This window comes from Pristis pectinata, chromosome 20, assembly GCF_009764475.1.
Source record: "Pristis pectinata isolate sPriPec2 chromosome 20, sPriPec2.1.pri, whole genome shotgun sequence".
Taxonomy (NCBI): domain Eukaryota; kingdom Metazoa; phylum Chordata; class Chondrichthyes; order Rhinopristiformes; family Pristidae; genus Pristis; species Pristis pectinata.
The window spans coordinates 16,054,509-16,075,514 of record NC_067424.1 but is presented as its reverse complement, the minus strand read 5'-3'; the positions used below and the strand labels follow the sequence as shown (position 1 = coordinate 16,075,514).

Genomic DNA, 21,006 nt, shown 5'->3' with positions numbered 1-21,006 from the left:
ACTTCAAACAAAAGGAAGTTGTATTAAATTTAAATAAAACATACACACAGCACTATTCTAATCTTCATAATATAGAAAGGATAAATAAACAAAGGAAAAAGTGCAAAAGTGATGACACCAGCACTGAGCTTGAACGGTCAGAGGCTCTTTTCAGTAGAAAACAGAAGACTGAAAGGTGACATGTTAAGATGTGACACAAAATTATGAAGGGGCTCTGCATAGAAATAAACCTGATGTTTCTTTTAAAGGAGAATTTCAAAATGTAAGAAAGATTGATACATCTTTATTCTTTTTTTCATTCTGTGTTCTTTAATTCATTTATTTGGCATTACTGGCAAAACCAGTATTTATTGTTCAGTGCTACTTGCCTTTGAGAAGGTGGTAGTAAGCTGCCATCTTGAATTTTGGCTGTCCTAGTGTTGAAGATTCTCCCACTGTTCTGATGGGTGGGTAATTTCAGTACATGGGCTTAGCGATGACAAAGGAACGTGATGCATTTCCAAGTTAGGCCAATGTTGTCTTGGAACAGAACTTGTAAGCATTGGTGATCCCATGTTTGCCTGGTGGTGGTCAAAAATGAGAATGTCCACAAGAGTGGTTGAGGCAAATAGTGTAGATACATTTAAACCTAAGCTAAGTGAGTTCAATGAAGAAGAAAGGAACAGAAGGATGTCCCAGTGCGGTGAGTTGAAGTATAATGTGGAACTTAAGCAGCAGCACGAATTGGTTAGGCTGATTGACTTTGCCTTTTGTAAAATTCTGGAAGAGCAGGGTCTCTTTTTGATGTCCGGCCGCTGTCTGTAAGGAGTTTGTATGTTCTTGCCGTGTCTGCGTGGGTTTCCTCCGGGTGCTCTGGTTTCCTCCCACATCCCAAAAGACGTACAGGTTAGGAGTTGTGGGCATGCTATGTTGGCGCCAGAACTTGTGGGCTGCCTCCAGCACATTCTCAGTAATGCAAAAGGATGCATTTTACTGTGTGTTTCGATGTACATGTGACAAATAAATAAATATCTTATAAAATGTGATGATTTTGGACTGTGGATATTAGTTATTAAAAGAACAGTTTTACTTATGTATTTCTTTTAACTTTAGAGCTAGAGCTTCATCCAGCTCTTCTACTTCCACAAACATTGAGCACTTAGATACCATCCAAACCTCTGCCAAACAAATTGTGGTATTTTCTTAATAATTATTGGAGCGATCACATCAATTGGTCTCATCACTCGCTCACAGCAGTCAAGCGAGGAGTGCAACCTCTGCCCATGTGCTCTCTCTCCATTCTCATGAGGCACTGGCCCATTGGTAAGACAGTTTTTAATGATGTACCATTGAGAAGCAACCCATTGAACACAAATTAAGGCCAACTCTGCACTTCCTTCATATGCCCCAATGTTGATTGTGTTTCTATTCCATAGCACTCTAGTAAGGTGAACCATTTGCCAGCACGTCAGACAATGGATGACTGTGGGAGAATGTTTGAGGCATGATGGTAATCGGAAAATTCAGAAGTAAACCGGATGGATTCTTCTTTGTGTGACAGCTGTTTGCAGAATGTAATTGGTAGGGATATGATAAAGGAGACCCCTTGATGGGCATTGCAAACCCTGATTGTTCATTTGACCATGCAATACAGTAACTGTTGTCCCGTAGCTAAACATAATAACGGCTGCATTAGGTTTCCATATTAAAGACTGTGATGATTTTAGCTGGAAGTCACTTGTGCCATTTAAGTAACAAAATTTTGATTGAGAAGAGATGAAATCAGAAAGGACCAAACCTGAATGGTTAAAAGCCTAAAGGGTTAAAAATCTGCCTGTTTAGGCAAAGGCTGGTCCTGGTTCTTCCTTTGCCCTTGTTTTTAGAGATGAATGTAAGGTGACCCAGAGTCCCCTCGACAAGAACAAGCCTTTGTATTCCCATATGAACTCTTCTGATCTGTGAAGGTGATTAGGAAACTTATGGTAATCAGAAAATTGTGTTAAATTGCTTTTTGTATCTGTAAATGAAGTTGGTTTCTGTCAAATTTGAGTCTCAAGCCCCATTTCCATAATACTTTCTAATTCCGATTCAATCAGCTCTAATTTGGATGGAAATGTATTGCTGGATATGGAGGGAAGTTAGTTAATTCTGATTAAATCGGAATTAATATTGCCTTTTCCCTCAGGTGACTTGCTCCTGGATTGGATCCAAATTCAGTGTCCATGAACATGAATTAACGAGAAAGGGAGAGAGAAAAAAAGAGAGACAGACAGAGACACTAGTGAAAAAGAGTGAGTGAAAAAGGAAAACGGACATAAATGAGTGTGTCAGAAACAGAGAGACAGAGAATGGAGAGCGATAAGAGAATGAGAGCAAAGAAGGGATCAATACAAAAAGTCCAGAGAAAGTGCGTAGAGTTTATGGAGTGTAATAATATCTTATAACTTTCAAGGTCCCTTAAAAACCTTATATGTCCACTCATCCCTTTGCTTTCATTTTCCCCACACATGTTGATTCTCGCTTAATTCCTGTTTTTTTTCCCTTCCTCACAACCATTATCACTCACTTTCTGTCTTCTGTTGCTCCTTCATGCTTTTTCTCTGTTTTCATCACTAACTGACACTATTCCAGTCTCTCTCCATCTGCACTCTCTCCTCCTTTGTCTGCCTCTATTGCTACCCCTTTCCCTCTCTTACATGATTAGTGCTATCCTGTTTGTTTCTCTTTCTTACCTCTGATCTTCACACTGCCTTTTCTCTTTCACTCAAACTTTCCCCTTCAGTTTATTTTATCATCCTTTATCACTTCACTTGTTTTCTTTCCTTCTAGTCTGGTGGTTTCTATCACTTTAGAATCATTTAGTTGCTTTCTGAATGTTATGCTGCATTTTGAGCTCATGTTCTTTCCTTTCATGCTGCACTCTTTGTGGAATAAAGTTGGCTGCAGTGAAATTCCTCCAAAACACATCACACATTGGTTCACCTTTGAAATGCAATGGTTGATTAAACAAATCTGACAACTGTTTATGCATAGCAGGATCCCACATGAGACAACTGGCAAATGAATCCATTTGCTGGCGGTGTAGACTGAGTAATAAATGCTCTTCTTTGAATCATACGGTGGAATCCTTTACATCCACCTGAACTGTATGTGGGATGAATGAGTAGTTATCAGGAGAAAAACAAAGCTATTTTTATGTTTTTCTCAGGCAGACTGAGGAAAGCTGCTAGCTTCAGATCTGGTAATGGTAAACTATAGTTCACCTCAGAACCTGAGTAAGAAGTAAGAGGTAAGAAGCAACAGGGCTTCTCCTTCTGTCAGGCCAGGTACAATTGTGAAGCCTTGATGTTGATTAGCCAGTTATTAATCACTGTTTAAATTTATAGATGAGGAGTTGCCCTTAACTGAGATTATCAGGTGGTATCTAGTACTTGTGCAACTGCAACCTATCAATGTCATTAGGACAAGGATAAAGGAATACCTCCTCCTCGCTGAATTATCTTGTTGATACTTGCAGAGACTTCTATCCAAGGTTCTCATGAAAGTCTCTGTTTGTGTCCCTTCTTGTGTCCATGGGATGTGTGTAGCCCTGTGCCCAGGTTCCTTGAACATCAAAACCTGAAAGCGTTTTTTTTATTTGCAGGTTCCAAGAAGGTGAATTTTTCATTCAGCTGCTGTGGAGAGACCTCTATTAATTTTACTCCTGATCCCTTGGGAGTGCAAATAAGAAAATTAGATGATAGAGAAAATAAAATCTGTTTAAATCTAATTTTAAGCATGCTGTATGAATTAAATTGGAAACAGTCCCTTTGGATCCTGGTGGAGATGAAAACAGAAATGGCCAGGGTTGTCAGGACATTTGTTCCATCTTCAGAGTGGTCACTGCTATTTCCAGTTAATAACAGTGATGCTGGACTGGACTGGGAACCAAATGAACAAGGGTTTTATATGGACCTTTATTGAAGCTGCTGACATTGTCCTGTGTGAGTGACATTATACAGGATAAAGCATTGGGTATAAAGCAAGACCTGTGATGAGGCAGATGGGCTTGGTCAGGGAAGTACTTGATCCACTTAGACATAGAATGGAAAAGCCTGTGAAGAATCCTGATCCTGATCACAATCTCTTGGTGAGCACCATGAAAGAGTAGAGACAGACCTACAAGCAATGTCCCTCTGATAAATCAAAGCACTGAATCTACCTCTCCCCTTAAGGATTTGTATTATCAGTGGCTCACATGGATGCAATCTGAGCCAAATAGTTATGGGTTCAAATTCAATTCTTTTGAAAGCAGAATATGCAATCAGTGTTGCCACCTTCAGAGGTGCCATCAACCAATCATTATTACAACAGGTAATTAACACATTGCTGTTTGTGGGAGTTTGCCATGTGTAAATTGGCTGCTGCACTTCATACAACAGGGAGTGCATATTGTACAATTGTGAAGCCTTGATGTTGATTAAAAAGGCTCTGAAGCACTTGAAAGAAGATGCACGATGTAGGGTATTCGTGCTTCTCCATAGCTTTTAATAACCTGACCTTCCTGTTCTTGCATCAGTCTTCTGCATAGTCCCTTCTGTAACACATTATTCAAAATATGCAATTCCTTGTAAAACAGTAATCAAAAAGGAAAATACTGCAGATGTGGGAAATCTGAAATAAAAACAGAATAAGCCAGAGATACTCAATCCAGACAATTAGTTATGATTAAAAGTATATATCACCTTCTCTTAGATGGCACCAACAGCTATTGTATCACCTGGACAGTCTTGATCTATACCTTACCACAGGCATTCCCTTTCCTTGCCCTAATCCTCCTGCTCTGCAACTTAAAATATGCTTCTTTTCTTAGTTTTTCAATTCTGATGTAAGGTCATCAACCTGAAATGTTAAGTCTCTTTCTTTCTCCACAGATGTTGCCTGACCTGCTGAGTATCTTCAGTATTTTATGTTGTTTTATCCCTGTACAAGACACTGTTAAATGTGCACAACTCCCTATGCAACACACTCTTCAATAGGCACAGCTCCCTGTGCAACAGTGCACTTAATATGCACTGTACAATGTGCATCGTTCCCTACATAACCCACTGTTCAGTATGCACAGCTTTCAGTCTAATACATACAATTCCCTATGTAACACCACTGTTTAGTAAGCACAACTCCTTGTGTTACACATAATTCCACTCCCTCCTCCACTCCCGCTCTCACCTCCACCTTCCTTCCTTATAATCCCAAGCTTTTGCTTATTCAGTCTAACTGTACTATGCTTCTTCTCTTGGGGTCTTGTCGACCTCTGTAATCATTATTTTTCTTTCAGTTACCATGACACCACCAGTTAGTCATTCACTAAATATGCAGTAATGTTAAGTGAAAAATGCTGTTTATAATGATGTCGTGTTCCTTTTGGTTTAAAAAGATATTTAATGTAAACAGAGAGTGCTATTGTCATCGTGCTGCAGCTGTTTGAAGTGTTTGTGAAGGTTTAATTTCACCTGTGTTTGTAGTCTGGGCTCTGCTTTAATTGATTTGAGCTTCTCAGCTTGTTGCTGCTGACGGTTCCCAGCTTTTGCAGGAAGGGTGTCCAGCAGCGCTGTTTATGGAGGTTGGGTCCTGGGATACTGAAACAGAGCAGAAAAATAACATAAAATACAGTGAAAAACTTTGTTGAAGAGAATGAACTAAACCGTGAAAGAAAAACAGTCTGTATAGGAGAGAGAAGAGTGGTACATGTGTATGAGAGAAGGTGATAAATAGCATGGCCGCATATATTCCATGTGTGAGGATGAGCACTTGTGTGCATGTATGTTTTTATGTGGGTGAAAATGTAAGTCCGTTTTGGTCTATCAAAGAAAGAAACTAAGTCAGAAAGTAGGGAAGTGAGCATGCAGGGACACACACATGTGCACACACAGTCATTCTACTTAAAATCATGGACAATAAATGACTGAAGGCCTTTTCAACATAATCTTTGGTTATCAAAAATCTATCAATTTTGGATTTAAAATTAAGAATTGATCAACCATTAATGGCAATTTGTGGAAGAGAGTTCCAAACTTCTACCACTGTGTTCTAATTTCAGCCTGAAAGGCCTGACCAAACCCCAAGCCACAAATGCTCCAACCAAAATCACTAGTTTTGCTCTGTCTACCCTGTCATTTCATCTTACCATTGTGTAAACTTCAATCAAATCATCCACAAACTTTCTAAATTTGAGGAAAAACAAAACTAATTTGTACATTTCTTCAATTTACACTTTAGCATCCAGACATCATTTAAAATATCCTCACTGCCCCCCATTCCAAGTCCAATGGTCCAGCGTGTGGTGCCCAGAATTGTTCACGATGTTCCTGGTCTAATCAGGGCTTTGTACAGCTATAACCTAACTTGTTTCCTCTGGTAATCCATTTGTCATTTTGGTTATTTCTGAACCATTCCTTTGCATTTGAGAAGATGCAACAAACATTCACTAGTCTGGCTGGGCTGTGAATAACAATTAAGTAGAATAGGGCAGCATGCTCTGGAATTTAGAAGAATTAGAGATAATCTTGCTTCAATGTTTAAGATTCTGAGAGAGTTTGACAGAATGAATACTGTTAGGATAATTTCCCTTGGTGGAAGATTCTAGAATTACTAGGTGTAGTCTCAGAATAAGGAGGCAGCCACTTAAGAGAGAGAGAGAGAGAGGAAGAACTTCTTCTGTCGGTGGGTTATGAATCCTTGGATCTGAGGATGATGAATCATTGTTTAAGCCTAAGTTCTTTATTGATTGAGGAATCAAGGGTGAAAGGGATCACACAGGAAAGTGGAATGGAATTGAGGCCCAAAGTCAGGATCTTGGCAAATGGCACATCAGTATCAAAGGCCATGTGACCTACTCCTGCTCCCTTATCTCATGTCTCATTTTATATTCAATGGACCCCAAAGTCTCATTGGGCCTCCACTACTTTTATCTTTTAACTATTTATAAAGTATGCTTCTCTTCTTTTTACGTCCAAAGCAGACACCCTCACACTTGCATTGAAATCCATATGCTGCATGTATCCATATGCTCACTCTCGTAATACTTCTTTGTAAATGAATGCTTCTACCTCCTTTGCTTACGATGCATAGCTTTCTGTCTCACCATCCAAATCATTTGTAAATATAGTTGTAGCCCAAGCATAGATCTTTGTGGGACACCATCAGTACCCAGTCAATTTGAGTTCCTGCCCATTGTCACTGCACACTGTTTCTTGTTGTTCAGCCAATATCCTAGCATGGTTAATGAACTGGCCTTAATCCCAATTTAACTAACAATCTCTTCAGGATGACTTTATCAAATACTTTCCAGAAGGCCACATAAATAACATCCATAGATATTGCCCATCACTGCTTTAGTCATACCTTCAAAAGATTCAGTTGTATTCCTCAAACTTGACCTATCCTTCACAAGCTCATGCATCTTCTCTCTGATCAACTGAAAGTTTTCAAGGTGTTCAGTCTCTCTATCCTTAATTATAGACTCAGGTAACTTCCTAACAACAAACGTTAAACAGCAAGTCCCTTTTGCACTTAAATGTTGGAGTGGTATGTCCAGATTTTTTAATCTAAAGGAACTGATCCCAAATTTAAAAACCTCAAGTTTTATGGGTAATGCATCTATAATGCTTTAACAGCTTCTTTTAAAGTTTTGGGTTGGAAATCATCTGGGTCAGGTGAATTATCACTCCAAAATTCCATTATTTTCTTCATCACTGCTATTTAGTTCACATCTAGTTGTTCTCTCTCTCTGTTTAAATATAGCATTCTTGAGATACTATCCTCTTTCTCAAATGTAAATATTAAAACAAAGTAATCATTCTACATGTTCACCATTTCTTATTTTCCTTTACAGGGTGATTGTTCACCATTTTTAAGAAATCCACATTGCACCTGACTACCCTCTTTTAGCTCATTGTAAACATTTTTGAATTGATTTTCATAATTTTGGAAGTTTCTTTATAATCCCTTTTAATTCTATATCTGATTTACTTTCTTTATGGCATTCTCTATATCTCTTCCATTCTTTAGAATCTGTGCTAGTTCTTGCCTTTTTTGTGCTTTTTTCAAAGATTTTGTTGTCCCTTACCTCTTAACCTGTCTATGGGTATTTGTTTTGGCAAGCAGATATTTTGCCCCTTAGGGTTTTAAAATGATTTGTATCACATTCAATTGTTTTTTGAGCAGATTTGCCAAGTTTGCCATGAACAATTTTTGTCTCTACAAAATTTCAGTAAAGTCAGCTTTAATGTTTAATGTTTCTCCCTGCCTTGAACTCGGTCATATTTCAATCAATATTAGAGAAATGTTCGTGTACCTTCAGGCTGTTTAACTAAACCTTGTTCATTACTCATTATTAAATCTAATATAGCCTGCTGTCTTTTAATTCAAGAACATATTTTTGCGTCCTTAACACACTCTAGATTTTCACTGCCTCTCAGACACGAGATCATCAACCTATCACAAGAAAAATAGAAATTAAAATCCCTCATTAAGACCATTCTGCCTTTGTGACAAGCATTTCTAATTTCTGTACTTGTACATTTTGCCACTTCACAGTTGCTACCTGGGGCCTATACACAATACCCACTAGAATTTTTTTAATCCGACTGCTATTAGTCTCCATTCCCTGCTTACCTCTGTCATCATCGACATGATTTCATGATTAATTGCTGTGCCAAATTCTACTTGGGGTAATGAGAATGGGCAATAGTTTCCAGCTTCACCACAACCTGAGAATGTATTTTCTATCCCACTGTCCCAGCTTCTATCCCACTGTGATAAGACTATTCCCTTTTACGATGAGATGGACTCTGACCTCACAATCTACCTTGTTGTGACTTTGCACTTTATTATCTACCTGCTATGCACTTCCTCTGTAGCTGTGACATTTTACTCTGTACTGTTATTGTTTTTACCTGTACTACATCAATGCACTCGGTACTAACTCATTGTAACTGCACCTGTACAATCGATATGCAAGACAAGTTTTTCACTGTACCTCGGTACAAGTGACAATAATATACCAATACCAATTTTTGCAAAAGTTTTGCATTGTCAGTGTGCCTGCTGAGATCAACACTCTTATCGATGGCCCTGTGACAACATCTATAACAGCAGCCAGGCAAGGATCTCCCCTGTCATTCCTTCCTTCCCATGATCATTTCCTTACTTCTGTCTCTGTCCTTGCAACGAGACCCTCCCCATTGTTGTGTCCATTCCTGAGATTGCTTCTGCCTCCCAATCTCTTCCAGGAGTACCCATTGCCCCGACAACTGCATTCTCTCCATGGTTTCTCAGCTTCCCTTTCTCCTCCCTCTATCCTCCACCAGGTCATCTTGACGTTTAACCAGACGCCACTTGCTGCCTTTGTGGGCAGGGTTTCCTGCAAAACACTCAGCCCATCCTTTCAATCTGATGGGTAGCTAGTTTTAAAGATATTATTCCATTAAATTTGCTGATACTTCTACTTCTCCAGTCTTTTCAGTTCTGAGCTGCTGACATGCTTGGTCCCTTGCCTGCTCCCTCCCTTTTTCCACAACACTCCACGCTGCCTAAATCTCTCCCTCCCTTGTTGATTCCCTGTAAATATCAAGGCCTGGTTTTTATTTCCTGTCGTGTTGCCAACCATCTTATTTGCCATTGAGTTGTACCTGTTTAGTGGGATTGCTATTTTGCTTTGGTCTCTGAATGTGTTTACTGTTTAACTTTATAGCATGGTTTGGCAGCTCCCTCGGGCTTCCAGCTTTTCCAAGTGAGATTTTCCGATAATTAGGTTACAGTTTACGTTATCTTGGCTGCAGAGTTGTGGGAACTTTTATATTTTATCTTGCCAATTTCCTTTCCTTCTAGCTTTAAATTGTAGCACAGCGCAAAGCGACTGGTAAGTGTGCTCAAACCCAAATAACCATTGTTTGCAGGGAACATGGGTGAGATATTGGACTATATGAGGCATCAGAAATGCCTTTTTTGTCATCAAATCTGTATGCACACATAAGATTTCGCACACATAAGATTTCACACACATTTGGAAATGTGCACGTACACATCCACACACTTTGACTAGTTCATTTTTGGGATGTGACCAGAATTTCTTGCCTATCCTTAAATGCCCCTGAGAAGATGGTGGCGAGCTGTCTTTTAGGAAGATTACCCTACTGGGCTGTTGGGTAGAGAAGTTCAGTATTGACTCCAAATGACATGAAGTTAATGGGAAATACTTGTGAAAATGTTGTTTCTTGGAGGACAATCTGCAGACAGTGATCTTGCCATGTGCCTGCTGCCTTAGTGCTGTGTTGGTAGACTTTGCCTATATGAAAGGTGTTGTCAAAAAAGAGCTGGCACATGCATGCACATGTACAAACACACATGCATGCATAGAGCAAGTGCTCCCATCAACGTTCCTGTGAGCTTCAAGATTAAAGAGAGGTGGGGTAAGTGGGGAACCTGAGAGGCTAATGAGATGATTCAGGATGGGTAGTGTTCTCCCAGAGTCCTCTCAGTATCCATTGAGTACAACTAGATCACCAGAAAGAGAATTCATTTAACACCTATCAAAGTTAAAAATCCATGACTGTCTTTTGTAAACGTATATCCACCTGAAATACAGAGACATTTACTGAGGCACAAGAAGGTCTTGGTCTATTTAAGACCCTGTGGGATATCTTAGGTTATAAAACTTTCTGATTGCTTTTTAAATGCCAGCTTTACCTACCGATTATTTCAAATATTTCTGAAAGGTCACCTTCTATTATTGTAGTAAATTTGGTGCCAAGGCCTTGGTAAGATTTGAATGAAAACTGAAATCATTCATCACCAAGTGTGCTTTAACCCTTTCTCTAGCAGAAGTGAGACACACCAGCTTACAGCTTTATCCTGCAGTCAATTGAATGAAATGCCATGCCATTGATACAATTATCTGGTTTTATTGTCAAGTAATTTCAACATCCTGCAGTTAATCTAGAACCTACATCCCAGAAAGAGTGGATGTGGGAGCAATTCATACCCTTGTGAGAGGTCCCAGTAGCAGACAATGTCCAAAGATCCATATCTCATGTCCAAGCCTATGAAATGTAACCTCAAAGAGAGTCAGGGTTTGGGAGCCTGTATCCTAAACAACATCGGAGGTTCTGACTGAAAAAATTCTTATCATTCACTTACTTTGTGGGCATTGCTGCCAAGGACACTTTTATTGTCAGTCTTATTGCCTTTGTAAAGATTATGATGGCACACCTTTAACTTCTTTGGTCTCTGTGGCAAAGGTCCACCAGACGCACTTATAAGTAAGGAGTTTAATATGGAACCAACAATAGTGAAGAGAAAGCAATCTATTTATAAGTTAGAGAAATGGAAGGGATGAAGATGGTTTTGCCATGCACCTCCTGCTCTGATATTTTGCTTGATAAAAAGTTGCACTGATGCACAGGGCATTCGATCTCTGGAATTTAGCTTTTCTGGTGAAGTTTAGAGTAGGGCTGTAAAGTGGTCTGGAATATAGCAATGGTATAGAACTAAAGTTTCATTGGTTAGTAGGTGTACAAGTGTGCTGAAAGCTTCCTTGAGGAAGTGCAACGTTCTCACTGACCATTGAGAATCTCTGGCCCATAACTGTATAAAGTGGAGAAGGAGCATTTGGGATGGTATTGAGAACCTTGAGTACATCCATCAGAAATACACAGAAGCTCTGTGTAAGCTGCAGAAGGAGTGCACCACTTTTCAAACTACCAACCCATCTGCTGTGCCCACATTGGCCTCATCAGCCACTCTCAGAACCCATGGATGTAAGGAAATCATCCTCAATCCTGAGGGAAGAAGAGCCATTGAAAACAATGTTGACAACATTGTTTCCATTGTTTTGCTGATAATTGGGACAAGATTGGTGGAGTGTCAATTTCTATGGAACGTGTACCCCAGAAGCAGCCAATGCACATGGGACCCATGCACCAGTGAAAGTCCCTGCCAAGGCAACTCCTACCCCAGTGACAGTCAATGCCTGTGGAAAAATCTATGCCCCAAACCCCATAAACCAGTGAGAGTTAGCACCGGTGGAACCCATATCTACTGAGAATCTGTGTTCATGGGACCACTACTCTGGGAGAGTCAGTGTTCTTAAGAACATAAGAGTATAAGTAACAGCACGAGTAGGTCATTGGCTCCTTGTGCATTCTCCACTATTCAATAAGATCACAGCTGACTTGTTATTTTAGCATCATTTTCCTGCACTAACTCCAGCTCCTTTGATTTCTCCTAAAATCTTGGACCTGGACTCCAATAAGAGTCAGAGCACTTTCTTTAAACCATCTTGTGTGAGCTGGATTAGGTTTATTTCTATTGAGTTAGCGATGTGATTTATTTTCCTGGTCTGATGATATTTTTCCAGCTCTTGTTAGGAAATAGTTGTTAGCAACAAAGAAACTGTAACCCCTGCATTTTCCAGAAAGCCACGGATACTGTCAAGATAATTTATTCAAGTGCCATTCAGAACTGTGTAGAAATTTGTTTTTGGTCATAGTTATTTGGTTTGAACCACAATTGCACACATTTTGTTTTGAAGTGATATTTTATTCTTTATCCACACACTTAAATCAGGCAAATATTCAGTCAATTCTTCACCAGAGTAATGTTTTCCTACTTCTGACCCTGGCCCCACCGTCCTGATGACTCCCTTTGGAAGAGAAATTCAGATGTATCAACTCATAAACATTTTTAGGATAAAACATAAAAAGACTAATTTGCAGCAAACACACCCTTTCACAAGTTCAAGGAATCCCAAAAAACTTTACAGCCAGAATTACCTTGAATGGCTGATTTAGGAATTCTGTTGAGGAAGTCTTAGCAAGTTGCTGTATTGCACTTTCAAGCTGGTGCACCCTTCTGAGTCATTATAGAGGGTAGTTAAGAGTAAACTGAATTACAGTGAGTCACAAATCGGCCAAAGTGGGCAAGACTTACAGATTTTCTTGTCAAGATGGTATTGGTATTGGTTTATTATTGTCACTTGTACCGAGGTACAGTGAAAAACTTGTCTTGCATACCGATCGTACAGGTCAATTCATTACACAGTGCTGTGACATTGGGTTAGTATACAGTGACAACAATGACAACAAATGGTAGTTTCAGAGTCATCATTTCTGATGCCAGCAGCTTATTCCAGATTTATTTCATTAATTGGATTTTAAATTCCCTGTGTTTCTGTGGTTGAATTTGAATTGATATCCAAAAATCATTTATCAGGGCCTATTGGATTATCAGTCTAGTAATCACACTACTTTACTGTATTTCATCAGAACAGGACAGAAAACTCACCATTGACAAGAGTTATACTGAGCACAAAAGAAAATGTTTGTGTCTTCTGGAGATCATTCATCAAATCCCCAGATGATGATGCAAGAATCCTCAGGGTTATGTCCAAATTCCACTATTTCCACTGTTTTATTAATGAGGTTCCCTTCTTAATAAAGCTAGAAGTGTGAATGTTTGCTGATGATCACACTGCTCAATTCCATTCACAACTTCTCAGATGACAGAACAGGCAGAAAGAATGAGACAAAACTCAAACTTAAACTGATATGTGGCAAGTGACAGGCAATGATTACCTCCAGCAAGAGAGAGCTTAACCATCTCTCCCTGAGATTCAAGACCATAACCTTTGTTGAGTCACCCACCATCAAAATCCTGGGCAAGAGTATTGAGCAGAATTAGTCATTGAGTCATGGAGACATATAGCATGGAAATGGGTTCTTTGACCCACTGAGTCAGTGCTGATCATCGACCTCCTAAGTTTAACTGGATCAACCACATTTATACTGTGGCCCCTGTGATTATTTACACTGAATATTTCACCTCCTTATTCCACCAAGCCTTTTCCCCATCTAAATGGAACACTAAAAGTGTGACAAAATACCCTCCATTTGCTTGGATGAGTGGAGCTCAAACAACACTCAAGTACCTCAACGTCATCCAGGACAAAGCAGCCTGCCTGATGGGTGTCCTACCACTACTTTAAACATATATTCTCTCCATCATTGAGTACACTGGTTGCAGTGTATCCAATCTACAAAATGCACCATGGCAACTCAGCAAGACTTCAATAGTACCCCCTAAACTGATGATCTCTACCCTTAGAAGGACAAGGGTAGCATGTGTAAGCCCTCCAAGGGCACTGTTTTGTTGATTGTTGTTGGGTCAAAGTCCAGGAATCTGCTCAAACTATCACTCCAGTGAAAGAAATGATTCACCGCCACATTGTCAAGACCAATTAGGGCTTCCTATGGTACTTAAACAATAAAGCTGCCCTTGGCAATGACACCTACAACCCTTCAATTAATGTAAAATTCAGTGCAAATCCTCTGTTCTTTTACTGGGCTATCTACTTTTCAATTGTTTAATTGGAGACTAGAACAAACTTCAAAGCAATAAGGATCAACCTCTTCTGAAGGATGAGATAAGAAACCCACGAGATGCAGGAAAGAATAGGAACTGCCACATATCTATTAGAATTATTTTCTGTTCACTATCAGGAAGAAAGTATGAAGTGTGTGTCATCTAAGCCAAGGATAGAAGCTGAGACACAGCATCAAATATTTTGAGTAAAATAAATTGAAAAGGCACTATAACTCTCCTCATGTTGAACAGTTTCTGACATTCAGTGTTCATGTTAGTATTTGGGTTTATTTGGTGAATTACTGGAATATGTGAACAACTATACAGTGTGAGATAACACTGATATGAGATAGGTCAGAAGAAATAGTAAAGAGTCAAGTTAAGTGAGACTGACATGGTCTGTTATGCAGTGTGATACCTCTGGAACCCCTCGCCTCATCCTGAAATAACCCAAGCCCAGCTGCTATAGACTGTGACAGCAACTGGGCAAAAGAAACTAAGGGGAAAATAATGCAAATTAAAAGCTGCAGGGAAGGTTTGGCTTCTGTGTCCTGAGAAAAAGAGATTACTGAACACAACAACTGAGTAAATCAAAGCCAGGCTAAATTACACGGGACTGACTTTGTTTCTTTACAGGAGATAGTTGAATGCTTTGTCTTCCTGATTTAGTTAATTAGGCTCCGGGATGAAAGCAGTACTTGAGTTCTAAAGCTTCATTGTTTCACAGTTGTATGATTAGAAAGTCTTGGCAGCGAGTAACCTAACTGTAGCCACAAAGGGCTGTCAGCAGAAAGGATTATTAGTTACACACTGGTCCAGCCAGTCCTATACAGGGCAGTCAAACCTAAATCCAAGATCATCCCAGTTGACTTCCAGTGAAACATTCCAACCCAATCCCATTATTAGTTTAGTATTTATATTATAATCCTTGGACTGTTCCCAAAATCCTAATGTCTAAATCACATCTAGTTCATTTGTCCAAATTCCCCTGTTTCCTGTTAGGTTTTAGTTTTATTTTTGGTTTTAGTCTACACTGTTTTATTCTACATTTTTACTCTGATATTTTCTTGCTGACTCTCCAAGAGGTTTTAGCTCAAGTCAAGATGCACTACCTCTGCCACTGTCTGTCATCCATGACGTCATCAAATAAGTTGTTTGAAGACAGAACGCATCCAAGCTGAAACAGCTCTGACATTTATATTTACCGTCCCACAGGAATGACTGGAAAGTGGTCAGTGGTAGAAACCAAAATTAGAACTATGCCATTTAGGAATGGAAGCAGGAAGCAATTTTTGACACAAAGGATTTTGGAAATCTTGAGCTTATTCACCCAAAACAGTAACTGTTAAGGGATCAGCTAGAGCTTTCCAGACTAAGGATGACAGATATTTTTGGATGAGTGCACTAAGAAATACAGACCAAAGGAAGGTCAGTAGAGCTGAGGTATAGATCAGTCATGGTCTTATTGAATGACAGAATATGCTCAAAATGCTGAATGACTTCCTCCATTTTCAAGTGGCCATGGTCAATCACCTTGGCTAGCTTTCAGCTTCTAAGTTAAGCTTCCTCTTGGCCAACTCGGGTCAATGAACCCAGCAAGGACTGAGACATTTGTGCTCCTGACCATTGTGTTCCATATCATTGTTATAAGGCTTAGTGGAATGTTAATATTTTGAGAACAGCTGTTAGGAACAAATAATTTGGATGAGGCAATGCCTGCTGTGCCTTAAGAATTGCATGCAGTATGCTATCAACTGATTATTGTTCTTCAGTATACTCCATTCACCTTCCCCTCCTGAATCTAGTGACCAACCATGTAAAGTCTGACTGGTGCCAGCTTCCCTCTGATACTACCATTGAGTGGCCATTCTTTCTGCATGAGTTGATTAGCTTATTTCAGAAAAGTAACTTTTAAAAAATTCATTCATAAAATATGGGCATCTTGGGACAAGCAAGCATTTATTGCCCATGCCTTATATCCCTTCAACAGAAATTCTCTTGATTGGCCATTTCAGAAGGCATTCCTATAGGTCTGAAGGCCAGACTAGGCAAAGATAGCAGATTTCTTTTCTTTTATTATTTTTTTTATTTATTTACAGCGGGGTAACAGGCCCTTCTGGCCCAATGAGTCCGCGCCGTCCATTTTAAACCCCCAAATTAACCTACCCGTACATCTTTAGAATGTGGGAGGAAACCGGAGCACCCAGAGGAAACCCACACAGACACGGGAGAACGTACAAACTCCTTACAGACAGCGACGGGAATTGAACCCAGATCACTGGAGCTGTAATAGCGTTGCGCTAACCGCTACGCTACCGTCACTAAACTGGATGGGTTTCTACAATTATCTCATAATTTATTGACCATAGTTGCTGATTCTTTATCCCAGATTTATTTAATTAACTGTACTTAACTATCCTAACTGTCATGCTGATACTTGAACATGTCTCTGAAAAATGTCTTGAACTCATGTCTCTGGATTACGACTCCAGCAGTAAACTTTCCACTTTACTGCATTAAATCATCGTGAGCAGCACAGTGAGTGGCATTGCTGTCTCATAGCTCCCGCGACCCAGGTTTGATCCTGACCTTCAGTGCTGTCTGTGTGGAGTTTGCATGTTCTCTCTCTGGCTGTGTGGATTTTCCCCAGGTGCTCTGGTGTCCTCCCATATTCCAAAGATAGGCTGGTTGGCAGATTAATCGTCCACTGTATCTTACCCCTGGCATTGGTGGCAGGGGAGTGTTGATGCATATATGAGTAGGTTACAGGGAAATAAGTGGGGAATGGGATTTCCCTAAGAGTTAGCAAGAACACAATGTGCCAAACATCCCACTTCAGTGTCAGAAGGAAACATATATCATGAGCAATTCTCACACCATTTTCAGTAGCATGTGATGCCCTAAATTTTAGAATAGCCTGCAGGTACACAGTGTCATAGATTTAACAAGCTTTGTACTGGAAGCATGAATCCGGTCTTGTGGGAAAACGACTGGGAAGACAGACCCTGCAATTTTAACTCCAGTGTACCTGAGACAGGAGCAACCTTCAATTAGGACCCAGAGGCAACAGTCCTGAGCAGCAGTTCTTCCTGAAAGTCCAGCTGGGATCGTGAACAAAGGAAGCCTGTATTTATGTAAAGTATTAACCTGTGGAGGAGGGAGTATATACTCAAACTGTGAATAATCCAGACTCCAACAAAAGCTGCAGTGTACATGTTCAGTTTTATGTGCTCTGTGCCTTTTTTTAAAAAAATATTTGTGAAGTTTGATGAGGAGCCAAGACTATTTTAAGCGGGCAACTTAAACTTGCAGAAGCTATGTGATTAGAACAAAATACTTCCAGAAAGTTTAGACGTAAAAGGAAATGTGCTAGTAAAGGATAAACAATCAGAAATGGAATTATGCATGTTGTCCCCTTTCTGAATTACTTTATGTTATCCATTTTGAGGATGTGGTATTGAAGTCTAGAAGAAACTCTCTCACAGACTCTACTGCCTCTTGCACTCTTCCTTAACTCCCTAAAATGTTTCTCTTGTGCCATTTGTTGCCTTGGCTTTTGTCTCTCTGTTATGATGGGGTATGTCCATCTTCCGTCACTCATTCATGTACAGGCTCAGCTTCCAGACATACACTATTGACACCCAGATTTACACTCTGTCACTTCCCTTGACCCCACACCCATATCTGTGCTGTTAGATTGTCCATCAAACATCGGCGAGGACTCAAAAGTGCCTATACTTCAACTTTAGAAAGATGGAAACCTTAAGTTCCAGGTCCTGTCATAACACTGCCATTTGGTTAGAGAGAAATTCTTTCCTCTAGAATCCAAGCACAACCTTGGGTTGAGTTAGACTATTCAGAGCTGATATCAAGAAGAAATTCTTCACACAAAAAGTCCGGAGTTGTCCGGAAACGTTAAGGTTGGGGGGAATCATTTGAAAATTTCGGATGTGAGATTTAACTATCTTTGTTATGAATGTTATGAAAGGTTAAGAAACCAAAACAGGTAAGTAAGGTTAAGATACAGATCTTCTGTGATCAAAATGAAGGGCAAAGCATGATGGAGGCAACCAATGGCCTCCTACTGTTCCTTGAACCGATGATAACAATCAGTAAACAACATGAACTCCCAAGCAATGTTCTCCACCAACAACACTTACCTATGAGTGATTTCCTTCTTTTTTTAAGCTAAAAACATAGATGCCCTGATAGCTGGTGGGTGTGTGGTGGGTGGCAGAGGGGAATGGGAGTGTGGGGTGTCCTTCCTCTTGAACCACTGCAGTCTATGTGGTAAAGCTAGTGCCAACATGCTGGTTGGTAGGGATTTCTCACATATATCCTGTTATATGATGATAGAGTTACAGCTGATATATCCAATTGCAAATGAGATGTGACTTGGAGAGGAATTTGGAAACACAGCATTCTTATTGAGGGAAACATTCTTGAATTAATTTCTCTGAGTTTTTGCAGTTATATCTTGAAATCTCATTGTTAAGGGTGGATGGGTAGAAATTGCTAATCCTTGCCTCTATCCCCCACTGCCACTGAGACCATTGACTTCTCTCGATGTGACACCTCCAGAAGCTCTGCCTCCACCAGCTGCCTGTTTTCCAGTTTCCAAAATACCACCAGTCTCATCCTATCCTGCTGGCTATTCCTCATATTCCTGTGGAATAATGTTGGCTTTTCGGCCCCTTAATAAAACAAATGGAAAGTCATTGCACTGGGAGAGTGAGGAATCAGATAAAGCTCCTGTTGTTATGTAATTAGGTTAGAGAAAAAAGTCAGCCTGTGTGCTTCCTGCTTCAGTTGAATAGCTCCCAAAGCTGACTGTCTGGGATCACACATGGTCATTCAAATGGCCACTTGGAAGACAAGCCAGAAAGGTGATAGAATAGTTCACCTTTGAGAGTCAACGCCATCAGGAGAAAGTCAGTGGATGGGAAGGAATTTATAAGATGCATCAGCAAAGTAAAGAAATATATTTCACAGCGAACAAAGGATACAGATTATGCTGGATGTTTCTTAATGACATTCATTGAATTACACACAAAAAAATAATTTGACCTTGTCATATTTGCAGCAGTGCTGTCACCATTACTGAAGCTGTATTCATTATTGCTTTTGTTTGCTATTAATTTTCATAATTACTAATTGAAAGATGAGGCCCAATATTATCTGCAGGAAAGGGCAAATAAATATGTCATAATTAGGGTTGAAGACAAATTTTGTTTGTCAAATTTCAGTCGATGTGTTCACCAACTCCAAATGTGGCTGATATTAAGAAGAGATCGAATGCACTGGGATTTACTCACCTTTTCTCTCTCTACTTTAGTAATTGCAAAGAGAGCAGAGTGACTGACTAGCATTGTAAGCAGAGAAATGAAATATGATATGATAATTATCTGGGAGAATGTTAAAGTACTGAAGGAACAGTCTTTCTATAGCCATCATGCTCGATCCTAAATGCACGGGTGAAATATGCTCTTCGTGAATTAGTTCTCACCAAGCAAGCTACCGTTATTATGCTGCGAATTTCTCTCTCCTTCCCTGTGTGGTGTTTGATGGTTTTTTTTCTATATTGTGAATTCACGCGGGAATTAATACTCATTCATTGCCCCTCCAGAAATTACTTCTGAAATGCATATAATCTAAAAGATGCAAATGAGCTTGACTCGTTGCTCCCTAGTTAATACAAATTATCATCTTTTTCCACTGTCATTATAGGCAGCAATTCCATCACCCTTTTGTGGTAGGTTTTTAGATATAAAAATAGGCCCTTTTGCGTTGGGAGAGGAAAATTTTAATATAATGTAGGGAGGTAGAGAATTATTTTTAATTATTTTTCCTTTTCAGATGAAGTGCCCAGTACACTGAAATTCCCAGTGTTACAGATGACCTATTTAATCTTGTGGTTTGTTCAGGAATTGTATGCCCTCACACTTTAAAGGGTCTTCTGCCTTCTGACAGCAGCTGACTGGTCAGATTCAGAAGCAAAAGAATGAGTTTTCTCCACCGGCCATTGCCTGTAAACACTCCTACCCTCTGGATCTTCCCATAACTTTCACTCTGTCCCTCTTCTTTTTTAAAAAAAAGTTACAAATCCATCACATCTTAATCAGCTCTGGGATTATCTTGCTCTGTCTTTTCAAACATGGTGTTTTGTGCTATTTGCCAAAGCTCCTCACCTGAAATGTAAATATGGCAGAGAGGAAACAAAACTGACAATGAGTAGGTTTTGCTTAGTGTCCTGGTTTTGGCCAGGGAATAGTATATATGGTTCACAGAGCCCCATTGGACCAAACCCCTTTCATTTCTAAACTCATTGAATAGGATTTTTAATAATGGTTTTAGATCGTCTCAGTCTGTTTAATCTGTACTCTTTAATAAACCAAATGCAGTATATCACTTCATGATAAGAGTTCACATCATTCTCAAAGTGTGATCATTTGTGTGTACAATGTGCCCTGTGTTCCTATTGTTTTTGTTTAGAGTCAGTTACTGACTGAATGATTAAATAGATAGTGGGACAGAGGGTTACAAATTGTCTGCTTTTTAATATACTGTTGATAGAAATCCAGATCCAAGAGGAACATTTCTTGCCAAAATGGATTCTCTATGCTCAGA

At 39.6% G+C, this 21,006-nt stretch overlaps 1 protein-coding gene across 2 annotated transcripts in view; it reads left to right on the top strand.

Moving 5' to 3' along the window:
* The window catches only part of foxp4 (forkhead box P4), a 310,618-nt gene that overhangs the window by 50,405 nt on the left and 239,207 nt on the right, over positions 1–21,006 (top strand). Inside the window, exon 1 of one of the 2 annotated variants that reach the window (XM_052034376.1) lies at positions 17,425–17,513. The exons of the other annotated variant lie outside the window; for it this stretch is intronic. The gene's annotated coding sequence lies outside the window, so the exon portion shown is untranslated. Of the gene's footprint in view, positions 1–17,424; positions 17,514–21,006 lie in introns of those variants that run through there. 2 annotated transcript variants of the gene reach the window in all.